This window comes from Malaclemys terrapin, chromosome 10 (assembly GCF_027887155.1).
Source record: "Malaclemys terrapin pileata isolate rMalTer1 chromosome 10, rMalTer1.hap1, whole genome shotgun sequence".
In the NCBI taxonomy this organism is placed as follows: domain Eukaryota; kingdom Metazoa; phylum Chordata; order Testudines; family Emydidae; genus Malaclemys; species Malaclemys terrapin.
The window spans coordinates 25,844,845-25,868,105 of NC_071514.1; positions in this window are offsets into that span (position 1 = coordinate 25,844,845).

Here is a 23,261-nt window from a genome sequence, read left to right on the forward strand (position 1 = left end):
CCTTCAGCAGAGCCTGAGGACTAGCCAGGCCAGTCTCCAGGCTGATTAATGAACACAGATGGGTTGCGCCGACAGGACTGCTTGATTACCTGACCTGCCTGATTGGCTGAAGAGAGCCAGAGGCCTGCCTTTGAGCTCAGCAGCACCAGCCAGATTCTGCCTGCAGTTGTGAGTGCTCTTGCCCCTGCCTTGTGCCTGTCCTGCTCCAGCCCCATGTTCCCTTCCTTATTCCTGGCTCCTGATTTTGACCCCTGTCTCCAGCTCCTGGCATCGAACCTTGGCTCTGGTTCCTGACTTTGACTCTGACCTTTGGCCCCTGTTTCTGGAAAGCCCCCTCAGATCAATTCTAACCACTGAGCTGGACTGCAGATACCCACCCCTGACATCTAGGCCCTGGAAAAAGGGAGTACTAACATGTACATCAAATAGGCAAGGTCTTCTTACATTTCAGAGAATGAAAAATTTCTGACCTGATAATTTTCTATCATCACTAATGGGTTATACCCTCCTACCTGTGGACCTCAGAGGCAGTCCAAGATTGTTGCTGGAGGCTCCAGGACTAAGTCCAGCTTTTCTGCTAAGAGTGCTAGAAGAGTTCTTCCAAAAAATTATAAAAAATACTCCAGCAACCTATTATAGCATTAAGACAACAACTTGATAGAATATACAAGTACCCTTTAAGCAATTTTGTGTCCAAGTCTTCCGTCAGAGAAACATTTTAATTTGTTACAAGTTGCATTCCAGTCATTTACCAGGCTACCAGGGTAGGTTAAATGATGAAAGAACCTGCTAACAGAAAGAAAATGATCAGGTAAGAAATTTCTTATTCTGCTGCACAGCTTCTTTCCTCATTCATCACTAATGGGAAGCAGCAAGCAGGAATCACAGAGGTAGAGAGGGAAAGCATAAGCAGAGTTTTATTATTAAAGCAGAATGATAGGCAAAATAGAAGTTCCCCTATATAGCACAAGAGCTTTGTAATTTAAGGAATTATTTGGGAACCAACCCAGCAGCACCATCATACCAATAGCTGCCTCTCCACAGGAATGGAAACTTCCTTTGCAAATCTTCCTCAGATGAGTCTCATATACTTTCCCCCCACAATGCAACTAGGAAGACTGCAGAGGGACCTTTGACTCCTTCTTCGTAAATAGTTTTCCAGATGCCTACCATGCCAACTGGTGCAGGATTTTGAAATCTTGCCTGCAACTTTGAGGCCCTTAAGTCCCTGGCCTTTTAAATGGATTGAGAGGAATGGGGTACAATTGGTGTTTGTACTCCATATGCTTGAGACATATCTTTAGAACTCTAGGAATGGCCATTTATGCTGCAACCTTCCAATGGGTTGCTAAAGTGTAGTACAAAACGATGAGAGAACCATTTCCCAGAAACTGTTTAAACAAGAACTTATCCTGAACAGAAAGGTTTCTGGAGCTATAAGAATAATCTTTTCTCTCTACCTCTATGATTCCCTGCTTACTGCTTCCCATTTCTCTTTACAACATTTCAAACATAAATTTTTTTCTTCTCTATCCTTACTTCCAACATATTAGTCCATTCACATCTTTTCCCCATCTCAACTTCTGCAAACTCAACCTGCAACTTCAATAGTCTTTTCCACCGTTCCCTTCTTCAGTCCATCCAGAAATGTGGCTACCATGCTCATCTTCCTTCCCTGCTGCTCTGACAACATCTCCCTTATTCGGTCGCCATACTGGCATCCCCTCTTTTTTTCCACACACTAAATGCAAGCTCTTTTTCCTCACCTTCTTGTCCTTGCCTATAATACATCTCTGTATCGAATCAATGGCAATGCCAGGTCTCCTACCTGTACTGCATCACTGGCAGATTTGGAAGTAGAGCAATCACTGTGAACATTAAGATGTCCACAACCTCATGTCATATGACATTTCCAAGTTGCTCAGAAAATTAAAATTTTGCCTTAACATGGAGGATAGATCACACACAAAAAAGACAGTCTCCTTTTCCATAATTGGTGTTCTTCATATCTATTCCACAATAGGTGTGCATGCTCGCCACATGCACCGGTGTTGGAAGTTTTCCCCTAGCAGTACCCATAGAGGAGCGCCCCTAGCAACCCCTGGAGTGGTGCCTCCATAGTGCGGTATAAGGGGCGCTGCGCACTCCCCCCAACCTCAGTTCTTTCTTGTCAGACAACTCTGACAGAGGGGAAGGATGGCGGGATGTGGAATAGACATGAGCAACACATCTCGAAGAACACGAGTTACGGAAAAGGTAACTGCCTTTTCTTCTTTGAGTGATTGTGCATGTGTATTCCACAATAGGTGAATCCAAGCTATATCCAAGTTCACAAATTCTCAGAATGGAGCACAGCCCTGCTGAACCCGGCGTCCTCCCTAGTTTGGGAGACGATTGCATAATGCGAGGTGAAAGTGTGAACTGAAGACCACGTAGCAGCCCTACAAATGTCCTGGTTGGGGATATGGGCCAAAAAGGTGGCCTACGAGGCCTATACCCTAGTCGACTGTGCCCTCACCATTAATGGCGGGGGGACTACTGCCAGGTCATAACAGGTACAGATACACAATGTGATCCAGTTGGAGAGTCGCTGAGTGGAGATTGGCCGACCCTTCATGTGTTCGGCCGAGGCGATGAACAGCTGCGAGGACTTTGTGAACGGTTTTGTCTGCTCCAGGTAGAAAGCCAGAGCCCTTGCACATCCAGCATGTGGAGGCGGCGCTCCTCATTGGATGCATGGGGTTTGGGACAGAGCACCGGCAGGAAAATGTCCTGACACACGTGATAGCTGGAGACCACCTTCAGGAGGAATGAAGGATGTGGGCAGAGCTAGACCTTATCCTTATGGAACATCATGTATGGGGACTTGGAGGTCAGGGCCCTGAGTTCCGAGATCCATCTAGCTGATGTGATCGCCACCAGGAAGGCTACCTTCCATGAGAGGTGCGACCAGGAGCATGTAGCTAGCGGCTCAAACGGGGGGCCCATGAGGTGGGCCAGCACCAGGTTCAGGTCCCACTGTGGGACTGGGGGCCTGACGTATGGGAAGAGACGATCCAATCCCCACCATGAAACGGAGGAAGTATCTGTGCCTCTCGAATAAGTGGATGTGGACGTACATGTCCTGCAGGTCGAGGGCGGTGTACCAGTCCCCGGGATCCAGGGAGGGGATGATGGAGGCCAGGGAGACTATGCGGAACTTGAGCTTCACCATGTACTGGTTCAGACCTCGGAGGTCCAGGATGGGCCTGAGCCCCCCTTTGGCTTTCGGGATAAGGAAATAACAGGAGTAATACCCCTTGCCCATGAACTCCTCGGGCACCGCCTCTATCGCTCTTAGTCCTAGGAGCTGCCCCACCTCCTGCTCGAGCAGAGCTTCGTGCAAGGGGTCCCTCAAGAAGAACGGGGGCGAAGGGTGGTTGACAGGGTGGAGGTAAATTGGAGGGTGTAACCCCGAGAAATGGTGTTGAGGACCCATCGTCTGAGGTTAGCCGTGACCATTCAGGGAGGAAAGCACACAACTGGTTGGAGAAGGGAAGCTTTATTGTGGGTGGATCCCTGATGAGGACTGGCAGGGTGCCCCTGAGCATCTCGTCAAAAACACCTGGTGGGCAGGCCGAGACTGCCTCTGAGGACGTCTCTTATAGTCCCGCTGCTTCTTATGGGCGGCCTCGTACTTCGGGAGGGCAGCCTGGGTGGTAGTCTGCCGCAGCTTGAATTTAGGTTTTGCCGGAGCAGGGACATAGAGGCCCAGAGTCTGGAGGGTCGTGCGGGAGTCTTTCGTGCCATGCAGCCTTGTATCTATTTCTTCCGCAAACAGAGATTTCCCATCAAACGGGAGATCCTGCATGGAAGACTACGCCTCGCTGGACAGCCCAGAAAGTAGGAGCCACAACGCCCATCTCATAGACACCGTGGAGGCCATTGATCGTGCGGCCGTGTCTGCGGCATCCGAGGTTGCCTGTAAGGACGCCCTAGCAGCCGCTCTCCCTTCCTCCACTAGTGCCTTAAACTCCTTCCTATCGCACTCCTGGAGGGAGTCCTCAAACTTAGGCAGGGAGCCCCACAGATTGAATTTGTACCGCCCAGGAGAGCCTGATGGTTTGCCACTCGTAACTGGAAGCTCAAAGATTAATACATTTTCCTTCTGAAAGAGTCTAGTCTCTGAGAGTCTTTGTTCTTTGTGGTCGGGGCTGGCTGACCTGCCGTTCCCTATGGTTGACTGACTCTACCACCAAGGAGTTGGGCGCCGGGTGGGTATACAAGTACTCGTGCCCTTTAGTGGGTACAAAGTACTTACATTCTGCCTTTTTAGTGATGGGGGCCAACGAGGCCGGTGTTTGCCACAGGGCATTTGAAATGTTAGCCACCCCTTCATGGAGAGGCAAGGCCACCCTACCCGGTGCCAATGGGGACAACACATTAAACATGGAGTCCGAGGGCTCCTCCATCTCCTCTGCCTGGAGGTGTAGGCTTGCTGTCCGTGTTATCTGGCCTGGCCCATCGAGGGACGGCTATGGCTGCCATAAGATCCGCTGCTGTCCCTGGACCAGGAGGAACGGCGGTGCCAGGATCTACGATGGCCATGAGACCACAATCTCGACGTGGAGGACTGGTACCAACGGTAATAGCTGCTCCATAAACGGTCTCAACAGATGGACCTGCAACGGTGAGATGTCAGCCAGTGATGTCTTGGCGTAGACTTGGAATGGGAGTCCGAGCGGGAACTGCATCAATGATCGTGTCATGACCGACTGCAGTACCCTCTCTGAGACGAGGACCGGCAGCGACGCCCGCCGCGGTCTCATCGATATTAGCTCCTTGAGAACGAGTGGTGCCATGAGTACCAGCCGGACGGAACCCAGCCAGATAGTCTGGTCGGCATAGAGGACGATCCACCTGGACTCTGCCCCGAGCGGTCGCTGGGCGGTGATCTGCGTTGGGAACGTTCCCTCGACCTAGACCAGTACCGGGCCAGAGGCTGCTGCGGGGATCCAAGCAGCGGCTTGCCTCTGGAGCACGGGGCTAACATTGGCAGCGCTTCAGGCACCGGCATGGACATGACGTCCCCGGCCGCCTGGAGGGCTTCAGGTGTGGAAGGTATCCGGATATCCGGAGAGGCCTGATCCAAAGGGGCTGGGCTACTGTGCTCAGCTTGAGTTGGAGGCCTGGGGCCCGGCGGGGATCGAGGACTGCCCGACATGGGCCTAGCCTCTGTCCCAGATTTCCCTCGGTGCCGCCGCAAAGAGGGAGTCTTCTTGGCCCTCTTGGCGTGCCCTGTGGATGGGGAGCAGTGCCGACTGGTTGATGGTACCGGAGGGTCACCGTATACCAATGCCATGGTGCCGGGTACCAGTTCGGAGTGGCGTACTGGGGTCGGGGTCAACGACAACTCCATCAGGATGGCCCAGAGCCTAATGTTCCTTTCTCTTTTGGTCTGAGGCTTAAACGACTTGCAAATCTTGCACCTTTCGCTGATGAGGGTTTCTCCCAAGCAGCGCAAACAGTCTGCGTGCGGGTTGCTCCTTGGCCTAGAACGCCTGCAAGAGCCGCACGTCTTAAACCCCAGGGCACGGGGCATGCCCCAGCCCGGGCTCACTGACTAACAAAACTAAACTAACTACAGGTACTAATGTTGAACGAACGAACAGGTCTGGGGACAAGCTGCAGCAAAGCTGGAGCAGAGCAGTTCCGATGCACCCTCAATGTTGGCAAGAAGGAACTGAGGGTGGGGGGAGCGTGCAGCTCCCCTTATACCATGCAAGGCAGGTGCCACTCCAGGGATCGTGTGGGGCGCTCCCCCCTCCGGGTACTGCTAGGGGAAAAACTACCGCTACCGGTGTACATGGCGAGCACACCCACCTATTGTGGAATACACATGACCAATCACTCGAAGAAGAATCTTCTATTTAACTCATCCACAATAACAAATGTAAGGGAGCAAGAAATAAACCCCCTTCTAACTTTCCTTCAGTTTTCTCCACTGAACTGCAGGTCAGTATGCTTCCTTAAAGTTCCTACTGAAAACCTAAGACAAACATTTATGTAAATTATAGCCACTCTATTTTACACCTTCAGTTCTGCCAGGGGAAAGCCAGGGTAACTTGAAAAATAAAACTAGTATTTAAGTACTCTATTTTTAAAACTCTTTTTTCTGCTTATTTTGTAACCATAGTAAAACAAGGCTGTAATCTAAGTTGCAGCTTTCCTCCTTCCCCCAACTGAAGGAGGGGAAGAAAATATTAATTCTCCATAACTCTGAGTGGAACTTGTTTGCAAACTGAACATAACCATTTTCTAAACCATAATACACAAATCAGTGTGAGGTTTCAATGTCACATAGCACTTTCTGATTGCTAGGTGCACTCTGCTTTTGATTTGCAGCCTCAGAATGTGCCCATAACATGTACCACACCTATGTAATTTTGCACCAATAATATAGAAACAACCTTGAAGTAGATTTCTGCAATACCTTTTAAATTAAATACCCAACCCTATGAAAATTAAGTGAATTAAAAAAAATTAAATTCACTGTCATGGGAAATTATTAACCTTCCATATGTAATTATCAATACTACTAAAAAGTGCTTAAAAGAATGAAGGGTTGGTTCTTATTTGACAAATTCACACGTTGACAAGTTTTGCTCATGGAACTGGTCTGATTTTAAGTTGTGTGATATAGCTAGCATCTATGTAAACTACATACTAGTTCTCTAAGTGGATATGGAATTAAACTTGACTAAATTGAAAAGCAAACATATTACTTTGCAGTTATCCATGTGGCGGTCATTTAAAGCTTCGACCTCTAAAATAACCATTAGAATAGTAAATAAACCTCATCAAAACAGTGCACTATTTTATATAAGTAGATGCATTTAGCTTTATGGTAGCTTGCAGGCACAAACAATTAGATAAAACTCCTAGAGGATGAAATGTTTCACAATTAACGGTTTTCCACCCTTTGTTTTCATCTGGTGTATATAGTACACATCAATTTAATGTGGCTAGTTTTAGCCAATAAAAACTATGAATATTTTTTTTAAATTTAGAGTTTCAGAACTGGTATTGGAATCCAACAGGCAAGAACAATTCAACGTACAACCTCCTGCCATGCACCCACTGACTTAATTTCCTCCAGAGCTCAATTAAAGGGAAAAATTTCAGTCACAGTTATATCTGAAACTCCAACTGGAATAACATATTGGAACTTACCATTAATTTATAATTTTCATCCAGTCTGCCTCTACTCTAAACACTTACAACACACTCTTGGGTTACCCAGTGATCATAAAGTATTAACCTATTTTCTCTGGCAGACTACTAAATATCAAGTGTACATCCTAAAGTTGGAATGGTGTGGGATGGATACATGTGGTGAAAACCAGCTCACAAACCCCAACAATTAAAGACTGTAGGACAAGGGCCTGTCCTGTAGTAGGTGACTTCTGGGTACCCGTCTCGCTCTGTCAATCTGTTTCCTCACTTCCCCAGATGGGTACTGTAGTTTTAAGAATGCTTGATAAAGATCTTGTAGGTGTTTGTCTCTGTCTGAAGGATTGGAGCAAATTCGGTTGCATCTTAGGGCTTGGCTGTAGAGAATGGATCGTGTGATGTGTCCTGGACGGAAGCTAGAGGCATGTAGGTAAGTATAGCGGTCAGTCGGTTTCCGGTACAGGGTGGTGTTTATGTGACCATCACTTCTTTGCACTGTAGTGTCCAGGAAGTGGATCTGTTGTGTGGACTGGTCCAGGCTGAGGTTGATGGTGGGGTGGAAATTGTTGAAATCCAGTTAGAATTCTTCAAGGGCCTCCTTCCCGTGGGTCCATATGATGAAGATGTCATCAATGTAGCACAAGTAGAGGAGGGGCGCTAGGGGACAAGAGCTGAGGAAGCATTGTTCTAAGTCAGCCATAAAAATGTTGGCATACTGTGGGGCCATGCGGGTACCCATTGCAGTGCCACTGACTTGAAGGTGTAAGTTGTCCCCAAATCTGAAATGGTTGTGGGTGAGGACAAAGTCAAAAAGCTCAGCCACCAGGCATGCTGTAGCCTCATCAGGGATATTGTTCCTGACAGCTTATAGTCCATCCTCATGTGGAATATTGGTATAAAGAGCTTCTACATCCATGGTAGCCAAGATGGTGTTTTCAGGAAGATCACCAATGCACTGTAGTTTCCTTAGGAAGTTGGTGGTGTCTTGAAGATAGCTAGGAGTGCTGGTAGCGTAGGGACTGAGGAGAGTGTCCAAATTGGCAGATAATCCTGCTGTAAGAGTGCCGATGCCTGAGATGATGGGGCGTCCAGGGTTTCCAGGTTTATGGATCTTGGGTAGCAGATAGAATACCCCTGGTTGGGGCTCTGGGGGGGTGTGTCCGTGTAGATTTGTTCCTGTGCTATAGCAGGGAGTTTCTTGAGCAGATGGTGTAGTTTCTTTTGGTACTCCTCAGTGGGATCAGAGGATAGTGGCCTGTAGAATGTGGTGTTGGATGGTGTTGCCTGGCAGCCTCCTGTTCATAACCTGACATAATTGTTCATTATGACTACAGCACCTCTTTTGTCAGCCCCTTTGATTATAAGGTCAAAGTCGTTTCTGAGGCTGTGGATGGCGTTGCGTTCTGTACAGCTGAGGTTATGAGGCAAGTGATGCTTTTTGTTCATAATTTCAGCGTGTGCACGTCTGCGGAAGCACTCGGTGTAGAAGTCCAGTCTGTCATTTCGACCGTCAGGAGGAGTCCACGCAGAATTCTTCTTCTTGTAATGTTGGTAGGAGGGTTCCTGTGGGTCAGTGGTGTGTTGAAAAAATTCCTTGAGTTGGAGACGATGAAAGTAGGCTTCCAGATCACTGCAGAACTGCATCATGTTCATGGAGGTAGTGGGGCTGAAAGAGAGTCCTCGAGATAGGACAGACTCTTCCACCGGGCTAAGTGTGTGGTTGGATAGATTAACAATATTGTTAGGTGAGTTGAGGGTACCACTGTTGTGACCTCCTGTGGCATGTGATAGTTTACTGTCCTTTTTCCTCTGTAGAGAAGTGAAGTGTGCATTGTAAATGGCTTGTCTTGTTTTTGTAACGTCCAGCCACGTGGAAGTTCGTGTGGAAGGTTGGTTTTGTATGAGAGTCTCCAGTTTTGAGAGCTCATTTTTGATCTTCTCTTGTCTGCTGTACAAGATGCTGATCAGGTGCTTCCTCAGTTTCTTTGAGAGTGTGTGACACTTTATATCTTTTATACTCGGCAACAGAACTCCATTGTGGCAAATAGCTATCTTACAGTCTGACATCAGAAGCTTTGCCTTTGAGAGAAAACTAATAAATTCTATAGCTTGACAGTGGTACTTGAGAGACAGTTAATTTTTACCAGCCAGCAAATAATCAAATAAAAATACTACGTCTTCATCCTGTAGCACTTACTATCCAAGGATCTTAGAGCTCTTTTATAAGCATGAATGCTATTCAGGTTCTTATACCATACCTTTCACTCGCATCTGATGATACGTCTACCCTGCAAAAAACAAAAACAAAATAAAAGTATCCCACAACAGTGAGTCTCAGAGCCCAGGTCTACAGACTTGGGCTCATGGTACAGTGCTAAAAATAGCAGTGTAGACATTCCCGCTTGGGCTGGAGCTCAGGCTCTGAAACCCAGCAAGGAGGGTGACTCTCAAAGCCCAAGCATCAGCCTGAGTGGGAACATCTACACTATTATTTTTAGCGCCATAGAGTGTGCCTGAGTCTGTAGGCCTGAGCTCTGAGAGTCACTGCTGTGGGGTTTTTTTTGTTTGTTTTTTGTTTGCATTGTAGACATACTGAGCCTGCAGCTTTGGTTTGGGAAGACATGTACATGGCCTAAGGAAAGCTCAGATCTGGGCTGGAGATTGATAGGACTGTCATACTTCAGGGGTGGGGGACAGGATATCTGCATTTCCTTTGTTGACTACATCCATGAGGTCATGATAGTTCAATGGTATCTTGAGAGCAGCAGATAGGACTGTGGTAGGCATGTTTAACTGTTATGGGCTTCTTCCCTTTGGGTGGGGACTCCCCAGGTCGTGGCATGAGCTGCAGAGAGCACCTGTTCTCTTACTGGCTTCTGGACAGGATTGCCAGCAATACTGGGAGCAGAAACATATTGTCTCCTTCTGCCAGCGGATGCAGCGGTCATGTGCAGCAAGCCATGGCATACCAAAGACAACCAGAGTAGTGGGCCTGAATTAACCCGAACTGGAGGATTTCCTAATGACCCTGGAGAGAAGAGACTTCATGGGGCACGGTCCCGGTGGGTACCGGGCCAGAGGACAGGAGAGAACTCAATGATCTCCATTAGATTCAGAGTGTTCTTGCACAGAGTAGGAATCCCTCGGGTCTTAGCAAAGTCCCAGTCCATATAATTGCCCAATGTCCCCAAGTCAACTAGAGTTTTCAGGTGGATTTTGGGGCACAGAGGAAAATATGCCGTGGCAGTCAGGAGGGCTGTCAGATGCTAGCTCGCAGTTGCTACTGCTCCAACAAAGACATGTGGAGTCAGATAACTTCAAAAGGATGAAGGAGTCCTGTCCAACACAGATTCCTGTATTGATGTTGGGGTCTGGCATCTTTCCAACTCAAAGGCCAGCCCAGTCTTTGCCAGACATAACACTGCAAAGCATCTGGGTCTCCCACAATATAAGCAAAGCCCCAACACTTGTCATCTGTGCTTCTCTGCATCAGGTAGACATGGGTGGACCTGGCCCAGTGGCCTGGGTTCCAGGTCCTGGAGTAAACTGCACAGTTGAGGAATCACAGCCTGAGATTCGGCAGGTTTTGGGGGGTTGAGCCGAGCCACACTTATGGTGCTATTTGGCCATGCTGTTGTCAATTTGAATACATAAATCCATTAGGTCATCCAGACTGGATGGAGGTTCAACCTGTACCAGCTCATCTTTAGAGTCCTTGTTCAATCCTAGTCAGAAATGGTGACACTGTACTGCCTTGTTCCAGTCAGTGTCCACAGATAAGCAGTGGAATTCATCTGTGTATTTGCCCATAGATTGACGCCCCTGCCATAGCACTTGAAGCATGGCCTTGGTGGTTCAGGCACGGTGCGGGTCATCAAAGATCACGGACATTGCTTGAATAAACTTATCCAACTGACCTACAAGGGCACTGGACTGTTCCAAGAGGGGAGATGCACAAGCCAAGTCTTCCCCAGTCAATAAATAATAATAAGCCCAACCCAGGCCTAGTCACTAGGGAACGAGTGGGGCTGTAATAAGAACAGGAGCTGGCACCGGTTCAGGAATCCCATTGAAGTGGCCATGATCATCAAATTTTTTTGGCAATGGGATCTTTGGTTCCCAGGGGACTGGAACCAGGGCAGCCAGCAATGCCACCTGCATCAGTAGGGTGGACACCTGCACCTGCAAATTCTGTATGGCCTCTTCCATCCTTGCCAGAGAGAAATTGGACTGGGTGGGATCCCATGCTGGAAAGGTGGACCCCAAACCTGGTTATTTTTGATGAGCTGCTCAAACTGTTAAGAGACCAGGGCATGGGTGGTCAGGCCTAGTGGGCAAAGCAAGAGTCAGGCCTAGTGGGTAGAGCAAGAGCCAGGAAGCAGATCCAAACCAAGGGCCAGGGGCTGGAGTCGGGTACCACTCATAGGAAAAAAATTAGTGAGTGCTTAGCACCCACCGGCAGCCAGTTTCCCCTTCCCCAGTGCCTCCCGTCCACTGATGGGCCTGCCAATCAACGCCTCCTCCTCCATCTCACCGCCTCCTGCCCGCCACAATCAGCTGTTCCGCAGCGTGCAGGAGGCGCTGGAAGGGAGGGAGAGGAGTGGGGACAAGGCGAGCTTGGGGAAGCAGGCAGAACTGGGCAGGAAGAGGTGGATGGGGGCAGCAAGAGTCAGGGCAGGGTTGTGGGCCTGGGAGAAGGGGTGGGGTGGGGGCAGGGCCTGAGGTGGAGCAGGGGCAAGAAGAGGAAGGGTGGGGGTGGGAGAAAGGGTCAGGTGTGGGCGGGGCCTGGACACAGCGGGGGGTTGAGCACCCCTAGGGCCCGGAGGAAGCCAGCGCCTGTGGTACCAGTAGCGACGCCAGCAGTCAAAGCCAGAACCAAGAACTGATCGCCAAGCCAAGGATCAGAGCCAGTAGCTACACCATGGGTCAGAGCCAGGATCAGGAAATGGAGGTTACTTACCTGTAACTGGAGGTTCTATGAGATGTATGGTCTCTATCTGTATTCCACATGTGGTGGACACATGCACACCATGTGCCTGAGTCTGGCATTTTCTTGCAAGAAGCATCTATTGGTCCGCATACGTGCTGTAACTCTTGTGCTCTGAACCAAAGGCATAAAGGGGAGTTCCTCTCTAGTTCCTATTCTTACTGGAAACCCCAATAATCTGCAGCACAGGGGATGGAGGGCAGGTAGTGGAATACAGACAGGGACCATGCATCTCTAAAAACCTTGTTTCAGGTAAGTAACATCCATTTCTTCTTTGAGTGATGGTATGTTTATTCCACACATGGGGAATTAACAAGGAATGGTCAAACGGGAGGTGGGTGTGAGGATGCAGAAGTAATAGCTGACTGTAATGCTGCTGGTCCCACAGCTGTATCTGCAACAGAAGATTGGAACAAAGCACAATGTCTTGTGAAAGTGTGCAAGAAGCTCCAGGTAGCTGTCCTGCATCTCTCTACGACAGTTGCATCTCCCAGAGATGCAGCAGAGGTTGCTTGTGCTCTAGTGGAATGAGCTCTCACTCCCTCTGGGCGGGGAGGGGATGTGATCTAGTTGGGTAGCCTAGGATAATACAACCAGAAATCCATTTTGAAAGTCTCTGTACAGATACAGCTTGACCTCTTGATCTCTCTACTATGGAAACAGTTTTGGTATCTTTCTAATGTCTTTTGCTCTTTTTAGATAAAAGGCCACTGCCCTTCAGGTATCCAGAGAATGCAGCTTCCTCTCTTCATCTAAAGCAGTGGTCATCAACCAATCAATCACGATCGACTAGTCGATCCTGGGGTCTCTCCCAGTCAATTGCGATCTCTGGCGGTGCAGTGGGGCTCCAGCTAGGCTTGCTCCCTGCCTGCCCCGGCCCCACGCCGCTCCCAGAAGAGGTGGGTGGGTGGGTCTCGGCACGCTGCTCCTGCCTGCAAGCACCGCCCCTGCAGCTCCCATTGGCCGGGAACAGGGAACTGTGGGCAATGGGAGCTGAGGGGGCGGTGCTGGCAGAGAGGGACAGCACATGGAGCAGCTTCTGGGAGTGGCATAGGGCCATGGCAGACAGGAAGTTTGCCTTAGTTTCACTGCGCCGCCAACTGGGAGCCACCCACGGTAAGTGCTGCCTGATGGGAGGCCACACCCCAACCTCCTCCTGGAGCCAGCATCCCGAACTCCCTCCTGCACCCACAGCCCTGAGCCCCCTCCCAGAGCCAGCACCCCATACCCCAGCCCTGAGCCCCCTATCAGAGCCAGCATCCCATAACCTCTCCTGCACCCCAAGCCCCTGCCCCAGCCTTAAGCCCTCTCCCAGAGCCAGCACCCCAAGCCCCTGCCCCCCCTCCAAGAGCAAGCAACCTACACCCTGTCTTGCACCCCAATTCCCCACCCCAGGCTCAGCTTGGGACCCTCTCCCACACTGCAAATCCCTCAGCCCCAGCCCAGAGCCTGCACACTCTCCCGAACTCCAACCCCCTGCCCCAAACTGGTGAAAGTGAGTTAGGGTGGGGGAGAGCAAGTGATGGGGGGGTGAATGGAGTGAGCTGGGCGGGACTTTGAGGAAGGGGCGGGGCAGATCCTGGGTTGCCCTTAAGTTCAAAAAGTGATCTTTGGTGTAAAAAGGTTGGAGACCACTGATCTAAAGCATGTGATGCAGGAAAAAATGCCAGTAAGTGGATGGTTTGACTCATATGAAACACAAACTGCTTTAGGGATTAATTTTGAGTATGGGCGTAACAAGACTTTTCTTCATGGAAGATAGTATATACTGGGTCCACCATGAGTGCCCCCAGCTCACCAACTATTCTGGCTGATGTTATGACAATTAGAAAGGCCACTTTCATAGGCCACAGAGCATGTGGTTAGAGATTTGAAGGGAGATCTGGTGAGAGATGAATGAACAAAATTTAAGTCCCACTGGGGTGAGAACTTCACCAATGGTAGAAAGGATCTAAGAAACCCTTCAAAAAACTAGTTGTGACAGGATGAGTGAAGTTGCATGGTTGCCCACCAGAGGAAAAAAAGCACCGATTGCTGCTAAATATACCTGAAGAGAAATGTAAGGCGAGACCTGTAGACTTAAGAGTAGGTAGATAAGTCAGGATAGCAGGGATCCAAGCAGATTCTGGAGATAACTGGCATTACTGAACTCAGGTGGAGAAATGCCTCCATTTAGCTGAATAACACATCCTAGTAGAGTTCTTCCTGCTTTGGTTACGGATTGCTTGCACCATTCTGGAACGTGAGTGCTCTACTTCTGATGCACATCCAAATACCAGGCTCTGTGCTGCAGTTGTCCCAGACTGAGGTGCCCTTGTGTTGTGTTAGAAGGTCCGGAAATGGTCGGATGTTTATGGGTGGCCTAGCTGAGAACTTCAGTAGATCCGTAAACTTACCTTGGTCTTGGCCATTCGGGGACAATAAGGATGACTTGAGCTCTATCTTGACAGATTTTCTGTAGAACCTGTTATTAATGGAATGGGAGAGAAGGTATACCTCAGGTGATCCTTCCATGATAGCAAAAGAGCATCTCCCATTGAGCCCTTGCCTAGGGCTGCTCTGGAGCAGTATAGAAGAAGTTTCTTGTTCACCTGTGAGGCAAAAAGGAGCAAGGATGGCATTCTCCATTGGCAAAGGCCTCACTGAGAACCAAATTGTGAATTTCCCATTCATGGTTTGTGGAAAAATGTCTGCTGAGACTGTCCACTAGGGAGTTCTGCACCCCTGCTAAGTAAGCTGCTGAAAAGGTTATGTGATGGCTGATGCACCAATTCCAGAGGTTGACTTTACACAAAGAGGACTGGATCTTGTTTCCCCCTGCTTGCTTACACAGAAGATACTGTCATATTGCTTGACGTTATTTGGACAGGTCAGGATTGGATGAGTGGGAAGAAGGCACCGCAGCCTTGATTGACCATCCTGATATAGATTTGATCTTCCAAGGGGTCCAGATGCCTTGTGCTGTATAACTGCCCATTTGGGGTAGTGTGGATGGAATTTGACATTATTGGCCTCCGGGAGCTATCCCACAGTGCTTCATTGTGACCGCTCTGGACAGCACTCTCAACTCAGATGCACTGACCAGGTAGATAGGAAAAGCCCCGCGAACTTTTGAATTTCATTTCCTGTTTGCCCAGTGTGGAGAGCACAGGAGACCACGCAGAGCTCATCAGCACAGGTAACCATGATGGAGTCCCAGGATCGCAAAAGAGCTCCAGCATGGACCGAACGGGAGGTAGGGGATCTGCTCGCCATATGGGGAGACGAATCAGTGCTAGCTGAACTCCGTAGCTGTAAACGAAATGGCAAAATATTAGAAAAAGTCTCAAAGGCCATGAAGGACAGAGACCATAACAGGGATGCACAGCAGTGCCGTGTGAAAATTAAGGAGCTAAGGCAAGCCTACCACAAAGCCAGAGAGGCAAACGGAAGGTCCGGGGCAGAGCCGCAAATATGCCGCTTCTACGCGGAGCTGCATGCCATGCTAGGGGGTGCAGCCACCACTATCCCAACCGTGTGCTTTGACTCCATCAATGGAGAATCACGCAACAGGGAAGCGGGTTCGGGGTATGAGGAAGATGATGATGAAGATAGCTCACAGCAAGGAAGCGGAGAAACCGGTTTCCCCAACAGCCAGGATATGTTTATCACCCTGGACCTGGAATCAGTAACCCCCGAACTCACCAAAGGCATGTTCCCAGACCCTGAGGGCACACAAGGGACCTCTGGTGAGTGTACTTTTGTAAATATTACACATGGTTTAAAAGCAAGCGTGTTTAATGATTAATGATTAATTTGCCCTGGCAATCGCAGCCAGTACAGCTACTGGAAAAGTCTGTTAACATGTATGGGGATGGAGCGGAAATCCTCCAGGGACATCTCCAGAAAGCTCTCCTTCATGTACTCCCAAAGCCTTTGCCAAAGCTTTCTGGGGAGGGCTGCCTTATCCCATCCGCCATGGTAGACACTTTACCACGCCAGGCCAGTAGCACGTAGTCTGGAATCATTGCATAACAAAGCATGGCAGCGTATGGTCCTGGTGTTTTCCGGCATGCAGACAACATCCATTCCTTATCTCTCTTTGTTGTCCTCAGGAGAGTGGTATCATTCATGGTCACCTGGTTGAAATGGGGTGATTTTATTAAGGGGACATTCAGAGGTGCTCGTTCCTGCTCGGCTGAACAGAAATGTTCCCCGCTGTTAGCCACGCGGTGGGGGAGGGGAGGGGTGAAGTGATCATCCCAGAGAATTGGGTGTGTGTGTGGGGGGGTAGTTGGGTTTGTGCTGCATGTTAACCCGGAAACCGCAGCCCCTCTTTTTACATTGCAAACCCATTTTAAATGGCCAACCCAACAGGTGATTGCTTTGGGAAATGAGGGCGCTGTTGTTTGAAACCATTCCCACATGTTACGAAGGTTGAAAAAGCCAAAAGACTGTGGCTTACCATGGCTGCCTGCAAGCCGAATTCTGTTGCCTGGCACTGTGTGAGTGATCTCTCACACCAAACTGGCAGGCCCTCAATATAAGAGGAAAAATGCGACCTTGTAAAGAAAGCACATGTGCTGTGTAATATGAATAGCAAAATTTAACGTGAAAGAGTGTACCCATTGTTCTCTAAAATGTGTCTTTTTTAACCACCTCTCCCTTCTCCACCAGCTGCAAATGTTTCTCCTTCGCAGAGGCTAGTGAAGATTAGAAGGAGAAAACGGCGGATTCGGGATGATATGTTCTCGGAGCTCCACATGTCCTCCCATGCTGACAGAGCACAGCAGAATGCGTGGAGGCAGTCAATGTCAGAGTGCAAAAAAGCACAATATGAACGAGAGGAGAGGTGGCGGGCTGAAGAGGATAGGTGGCATCAGCTTGCTGACAGAAGGCAAGAGTCGATGCTCCTGCTGCTGGAGCATCAAACTGATATGCTCCAGTGTATGGTTGAGCTGCAGGAAAGCCAGCAGGAGCAGAGACCGCTGCTACAGCCCCTGTGTAACCAACAGCCCTCCTCCCCAAGTTCCATAGCCTCCTCACCCAGATGCCCAAGAACACGGTGGGGGGCCTCCGGCCACCCAGTCACTCCACCCCAGATGATTGCCCGAGCATCAGAAGGCTGGCCTTCAATAAGTGTTAAAGTTTTAAAGTTTTAAAGTGCAGTGTGTCCTTTTCCTTCTCTCCTCCCCCACCCTTCCTGGGCTACCTTGGCAGTTATCCCCCTAGTTGTGTGATGAATTAATAAAGAATGCATGAATGTGAAGTAACAATGACTTTATTGCCTCTGCATGCGGTGCTCGAAGGGGGGAGGGGAGGGTGGTTAGTTTATAGGGAAGTAGAGTGATCCGGGGGGAGGGGAGCGGCGGGTTCATCAAGGAGAAACAAACAGAAGTTTCACACTGTAGTCTGGCCAGTCACAAAACTGGTTTTCAAAGCTTCTCTGATGCGCACCGCGTCCTGCTGTACTCTTCTAATCGCCCTGGTCTCTGGCTGCGCGTAATCAGCGGCCGGGCGAGTTGCCTCAACCTCCCACCCCGCCATAAATGTCTCCCCCTTACTCTCACAGATATTGTGGAGCGCACAGCAAGCAGCAATAACATTTGGAATATTGGTTTCGCTGCGGTCTGAGTCAGTAAACTGCGCCAGCGTGCTTTTAAATGTCCAAATGCACATTCCACCACCATTCGGCACTTGCTCAGCCTATAGTTGAACAGGTCCTGATTACTGTCCAGGCTGCCTGTGTACGGCTTCATGAGCCATGGCATTAAGGGGTAGGCTGGGTCCCCAAGGATAACTATAGGCATTTCAACATCCCCAACGGTTATTTTCTGGTCTGGGAAGAAAGTCCCTTCCTCCAGCTTTTGAAACAGACCAGAGTTCCTGAAGATACGAGCGTCATGTACCTTTCCCGGCCATCCCACGTTGATGTTAGTGAAACGTCCCTTGTGATCTACCAGGGCTTGCAGCAGCATTGAAAAGTACCCCTTGTGGTTTATGTACTCGGTGGCTTCATGCTCCGGTGACAAGATAGGGATATGGGTTCCGTCTATCGCCCCACCACAGTTTGGGAATCCCATTGCAGCAAAGCCATCCACTATGACCTGCACGTTTCCCAGAGTCACTACCCTTGATATCAGCAGGTCTTTGATTGTGTTGGCTACTTGGATCACAGCCGCCCCCACAGTAGATTTGCCCACTCCAAATTGATTCCCAACTGACCGGTAGCTGTCTGGCGTTGCAAGCTTCCACAGGGCTATCGCTACTCGCTTCTCAACTGTGAGGGCTGCTCTGATCTGGTATTCTGGCGCTTCAGGGCAGGGGAAAGCAAATCACAAAGTTCCATGAAAGTGCCCTTACGCATGCGAAAGTTTCGCAGCCACTGGGAATCATCCCACACCTGCAACACTATGCGGTCCCACCAGTCTGTCTTTGTTTCCCGGGCCCAGAATACAGGGACTTGTCTGACTTCTAATTAAAAAGGTTGGACTCATCAAAGGGGAGGTCCTGGATGGTGTTTTGGACCTTTCTAGGAAACCTTCATGACTGTAGCCATGAGTTCCTCTGCAGGACAAGTCCTGTGGCCATAGTTCTGGATGCTGTGTCTGCGGCATCTACCACTGCCTGGAGAGCCACCTTTGCCACTAACTTCCCTTCATCTAAAAAGAGAGTGGAACTGGACTCTGGCTTCCATGGGAAACATTTCTTTAGAGTCCACAAGCCTGGAGCAGCTGTTAAAATCATATTTCACTAACAAAGCTTGGTAGTTAGCTATTGAAAATTGCACACCTGCGGAGGAGACAACCTTGTTTCCTAAGGGCTTAAAGAGACTGAACCTCTTATCTGCTGGGGTGGATTACTGGTAGTGTGACCATGATCCTTCTATAGCCACCTGTACCATCACCAATTTGGGGCCAGGATGGGGTAAAAAAAAAAAAGTCAGCTCTTTTGGCAGGAATAAAATAACATCTCTCAGCCCTTTTAGGTGTAGAGAAACATGGTGCTGGTGTGCACCATACTGCTTTGACTGGCTCTAGTATAGCCTTGTTAATTGGATGGGCCATCTTACTCAGTTCCTACAGTTGCAAGACGTCCCAGAGCTGCTGAAGGTCTGGAACCTCCTCTAGTGGGATCTGTAGATCGTTTGTGACCCTCTGTAACATGTACTGATGGTGGTCATCCCGTGGCAAGGGCAACGAAGAAGCGACAGCATCATCTGGGGATGAAGAAGAAGCGGAATGGGTTCTGGGTCTTTTTCTTCGTACACCAATAGAACCAACTGGTGAGAGGAAGAGGAGCAGTAAAACTCCTGAGAAGGGCCTGACATAGGGATCCCATGGACCCCAATAAGGTCAGAAAGAGGGATCCACCAGTTGCGGGGGAATCAGTACCAGCAGACCTGACGTGGGGAGAGGGCGGCGTCATACCTGGCGGGATGCACAGCCCTCTCAGTTGGAGCTCCTATGTCTCCATGGAGATTCTGGTGCAGCTGTCTCCTCTGATTTCTAGGACTTTTCCATCAGTAGGGGCAGTGCCATCGGTACCAGCATGCTCCTGCCTGATGGCTGGAGATGGAACAGCTCCTCGAACATTGGAATAGATTCTTCCTCCAGGGTAAAGACATCCCTCAGGAAGGCTGGGCCAGAAAGGAGTGGAGACTGTGGATAGGGGAAGAATATATCCTCTGGTGTTATGAAAGTTTCTGTATGGCCCTGGGTCTGGGAGTTCCATCAAATATGCCTGAAGGACCCAGCTCATCTGGTGTAGCCGAACAGTTTTTAAATGAACAAGGGGGTAACTCCAATCTGGGGATCTTGGCAAATCAGATTCCATAGGTTCCATGCGCAACATCTCACCCAACCTAGATCAGCTCAAAGACGGAAACCATTTTTTATGGACACTCCTCTGAGGGGATCTGTCCTTGCATCCATGAGAGTGCTCTGTACTCTCATGGTGAACCCTAGACTCCTGGGCTTTGGAGTTAAAGGCTCCACTTCAAAGCATGTGCTTGGAGGGGCACTGCTGCTCGGTTGAGGCCGATGTACGGGGAGTTTCCCGGTCCCGGGTCCTAGCAGGGCCTCCTCTATCAGGAACTCTCTGTCGAATACTGGGTGTAAAGGACCGACAAATTTGCAGAGATATGTACCTCACCCAGACAGCATAGGTACTACTGATGCTCATCACTGATGGAGAAAGAGCGAGGGCAGGAGACATAATCTTTGAATCCCAGACCTCTGGGCATAGTCCTGGAACCAGGGAGGATTTCCCTGCCCAGGGAGAGAAAACTACTCTATGCTAACTATAAACTATATTAATTACAAACTACTTAAGCGAAGTTATAAAACTATTTACAAAGTTTGTACAAAGGCTGTTGATTAATCGCAGTTAACTCATGCGATTAACTCAAAAAATTAATTGCAATTAATTGCAGTTTTAATTGCACTGTTTAAACAATAGACTATCAATTGGAATTTATTAAATATTTTTGGATGTTTTTCTACATTTTCAAATATATTAATTTCAATTACAAAGTATACACTGCTCACTTTATATTATTTTTGATTAGAAATATTTGCACTGTAAAAATTATAAACAAAAGAAATAGTATTTTTCTGTTCACCACATACAACTACTGTAGTGCAATCTCTTTATCGTGAAAATGCAACTTACAAATGTGCATTTTTTTGGTTACATAACTGCACTCAAAAACAAACTATGCAAAACTTTAGAGCCTATAAGTCCACTCAGTCCTACTTCTTGTTCAGCCAATCGCTAAGACAAACAAGTCTGTTCACAGTTATGGGAGATACTGCTGACTGCTTCTTATTTACAATGTCACCAGAAAGTGAGAACAGGCATTCGCATGGGACTTTTGTAGCCGGCATTGCAAGGTATTTACGTGCCAGATACGCTAAACATTCGTATGTCCCTTCATGCTTCAGCCACCATTCCAGAGGACATGCTTCCATTCTGATGATGCTCATTAAAAAAATGCATTAAATTAAATTTGTGATTGAACTCTTTGTGGGAGAATTGTACGTCTCTGGCTCTGTTTTACCGGCTTTCTGCCATATATTTCATGTTATAGTAGTCTCGGATGATGACTCAGCACCTGTTTTTCCTTTTAAGAACACTGTCGATGCAGATTTGACAAAATGCAAAGAAAGTACCAATGTGAGATTTCTAAAGATAGCTACAGCACTCAATCCAAGGTTTAAGAATCTGAAGTGTCTTCCAAAATCTGAGAGGGATGAGATGTTGGGCATGCTTTCAGAAGTCTTAAAAGAGGAACACTCTGATGTAGAAACTACAGAATCTGAACCACCAAAAGAGAAAATCAACCTTCTGCTGGTGGCATCTGACTCAGATGATGAAAATGAACATGCGTCGGTCTGCACTGCTTTGGATTGTTATTGAGCAGAACCTGTCATCAGCATGGACACATGTCCTCTGGAATGGTGGCTGAAGCATGAAGGAACATATGAATCTTTAGCGCATCTGGCATGTAAATATCTTGCGACACTGGCTGCAATAGTGCCATGCGAACAAGAAGCAAGCAGCATTATCTCTTGCAAATGTAAACAAACTTGTTTGTCAGAGCGATTGGCTGAACAAGAAATAGGATTGAATGCACTTGTAGGCTCTAAAGTTTTACATTGTTTTATTTTTGAATGCAGTTATTTTTTGTACATAATTCTACATTTATAAGTTCAACTTTCATGATAAAGAGATTGCATTACAGTACTTGTATTAGGTGAATTGAAAAATACTATTTATTTCGTTTTTTACAGTATAAATACTTGTAATCAAAAATAAATATAAAGTGAGCACTGTACACTTTATATTCTGTGTTGTAACTGAAATCAATATATTTGAAAATGTAGAAAACATCCAAAATATTTAAATAAATGGTATTCTATTATTGTTTAAAGGTGTAATTAATTGTGATTCATTTTTTAAATAACGATTCATTTTTTAAATAGTTTGACAGCCCTACTACTTACAAATCTTTTTACTTACAAACTCTACAGAGTAGAGGAGAATATGATTCTGACTCAGGCCACGTGGCAGTAAGAAGGTGCGCATGCATATCCATGTGTGGAATACACATAGGGACCGTCACTTGAAGAAAACTATTTATGACAACTTGATTTTTATAAACTTTGATTTTTATAAATTTAGCAAAGTAAAGTTTAAATTTTTCTTCCTAAGAAAAAAGCATCAATCAAATATTGCATTTTTCCATTTTTTGAAGTGCCCTTAGTCATATAACAAATTAACTGCCCTACAGAAAAATCCCAAATACATTATGGAATTTCATCTCCCCAAGTCAGTATTTTTAAGTTATTGAAAAGCCAACACATGCTACTACTATTGGAGAAAGTTGAACTCTATGTCACCCTTTTCTCCTGATAGAAGTACTATAGGACAGTACTTGCCTTTCACAAGAAGCTCTCAGGGTATCTCTCAGTTGCCCATTGACAAAAAGTGCTTTGATTGTTTTGCAAGGACATGCAAATTTCTCTCTCATCCCTCCCACCCCTCTTGGTTACTGTTCCAATGTTAAATATTTGTTTTTCCTTAGATGAGTATTACCTTCTGTACACAAATGGATTCTCCACAAGGATGGAAATACTGTGTAAGCCATATATACAATATTTTCATGTTAATATCTTTGAGTACATATATATTTTCTCCAAATAACTCAGGTCTTTTCAATATGACAATTTTGTTTTCTCTTCTCATACAAGGCGGCTTCTGGACGTCAGTCATTTATTTTTCCGAATTCCTATAATTTAAATCAAACTTTTGTAGACAAATTTATCTTAAGTAAATACAATAATAAAAAACAAGCATGATAGCTAGCTAATTAAAGATAGTGGTATCACAACATACCAACTTAATAAACTTTTCCAACAGCCATGTCTATCAGGGTTTCAACTTAAAGTCATACCATTTGCATGAAGCAGACAAAAAAAAAGAAAAGAAAAACTATTAAATTATCTGTTTGGATTGTCTGCTCATGGTTTTCCATACTGTGAATAAGCTCAGGCTCCCCTTCAGTAACAAACATAGTAAG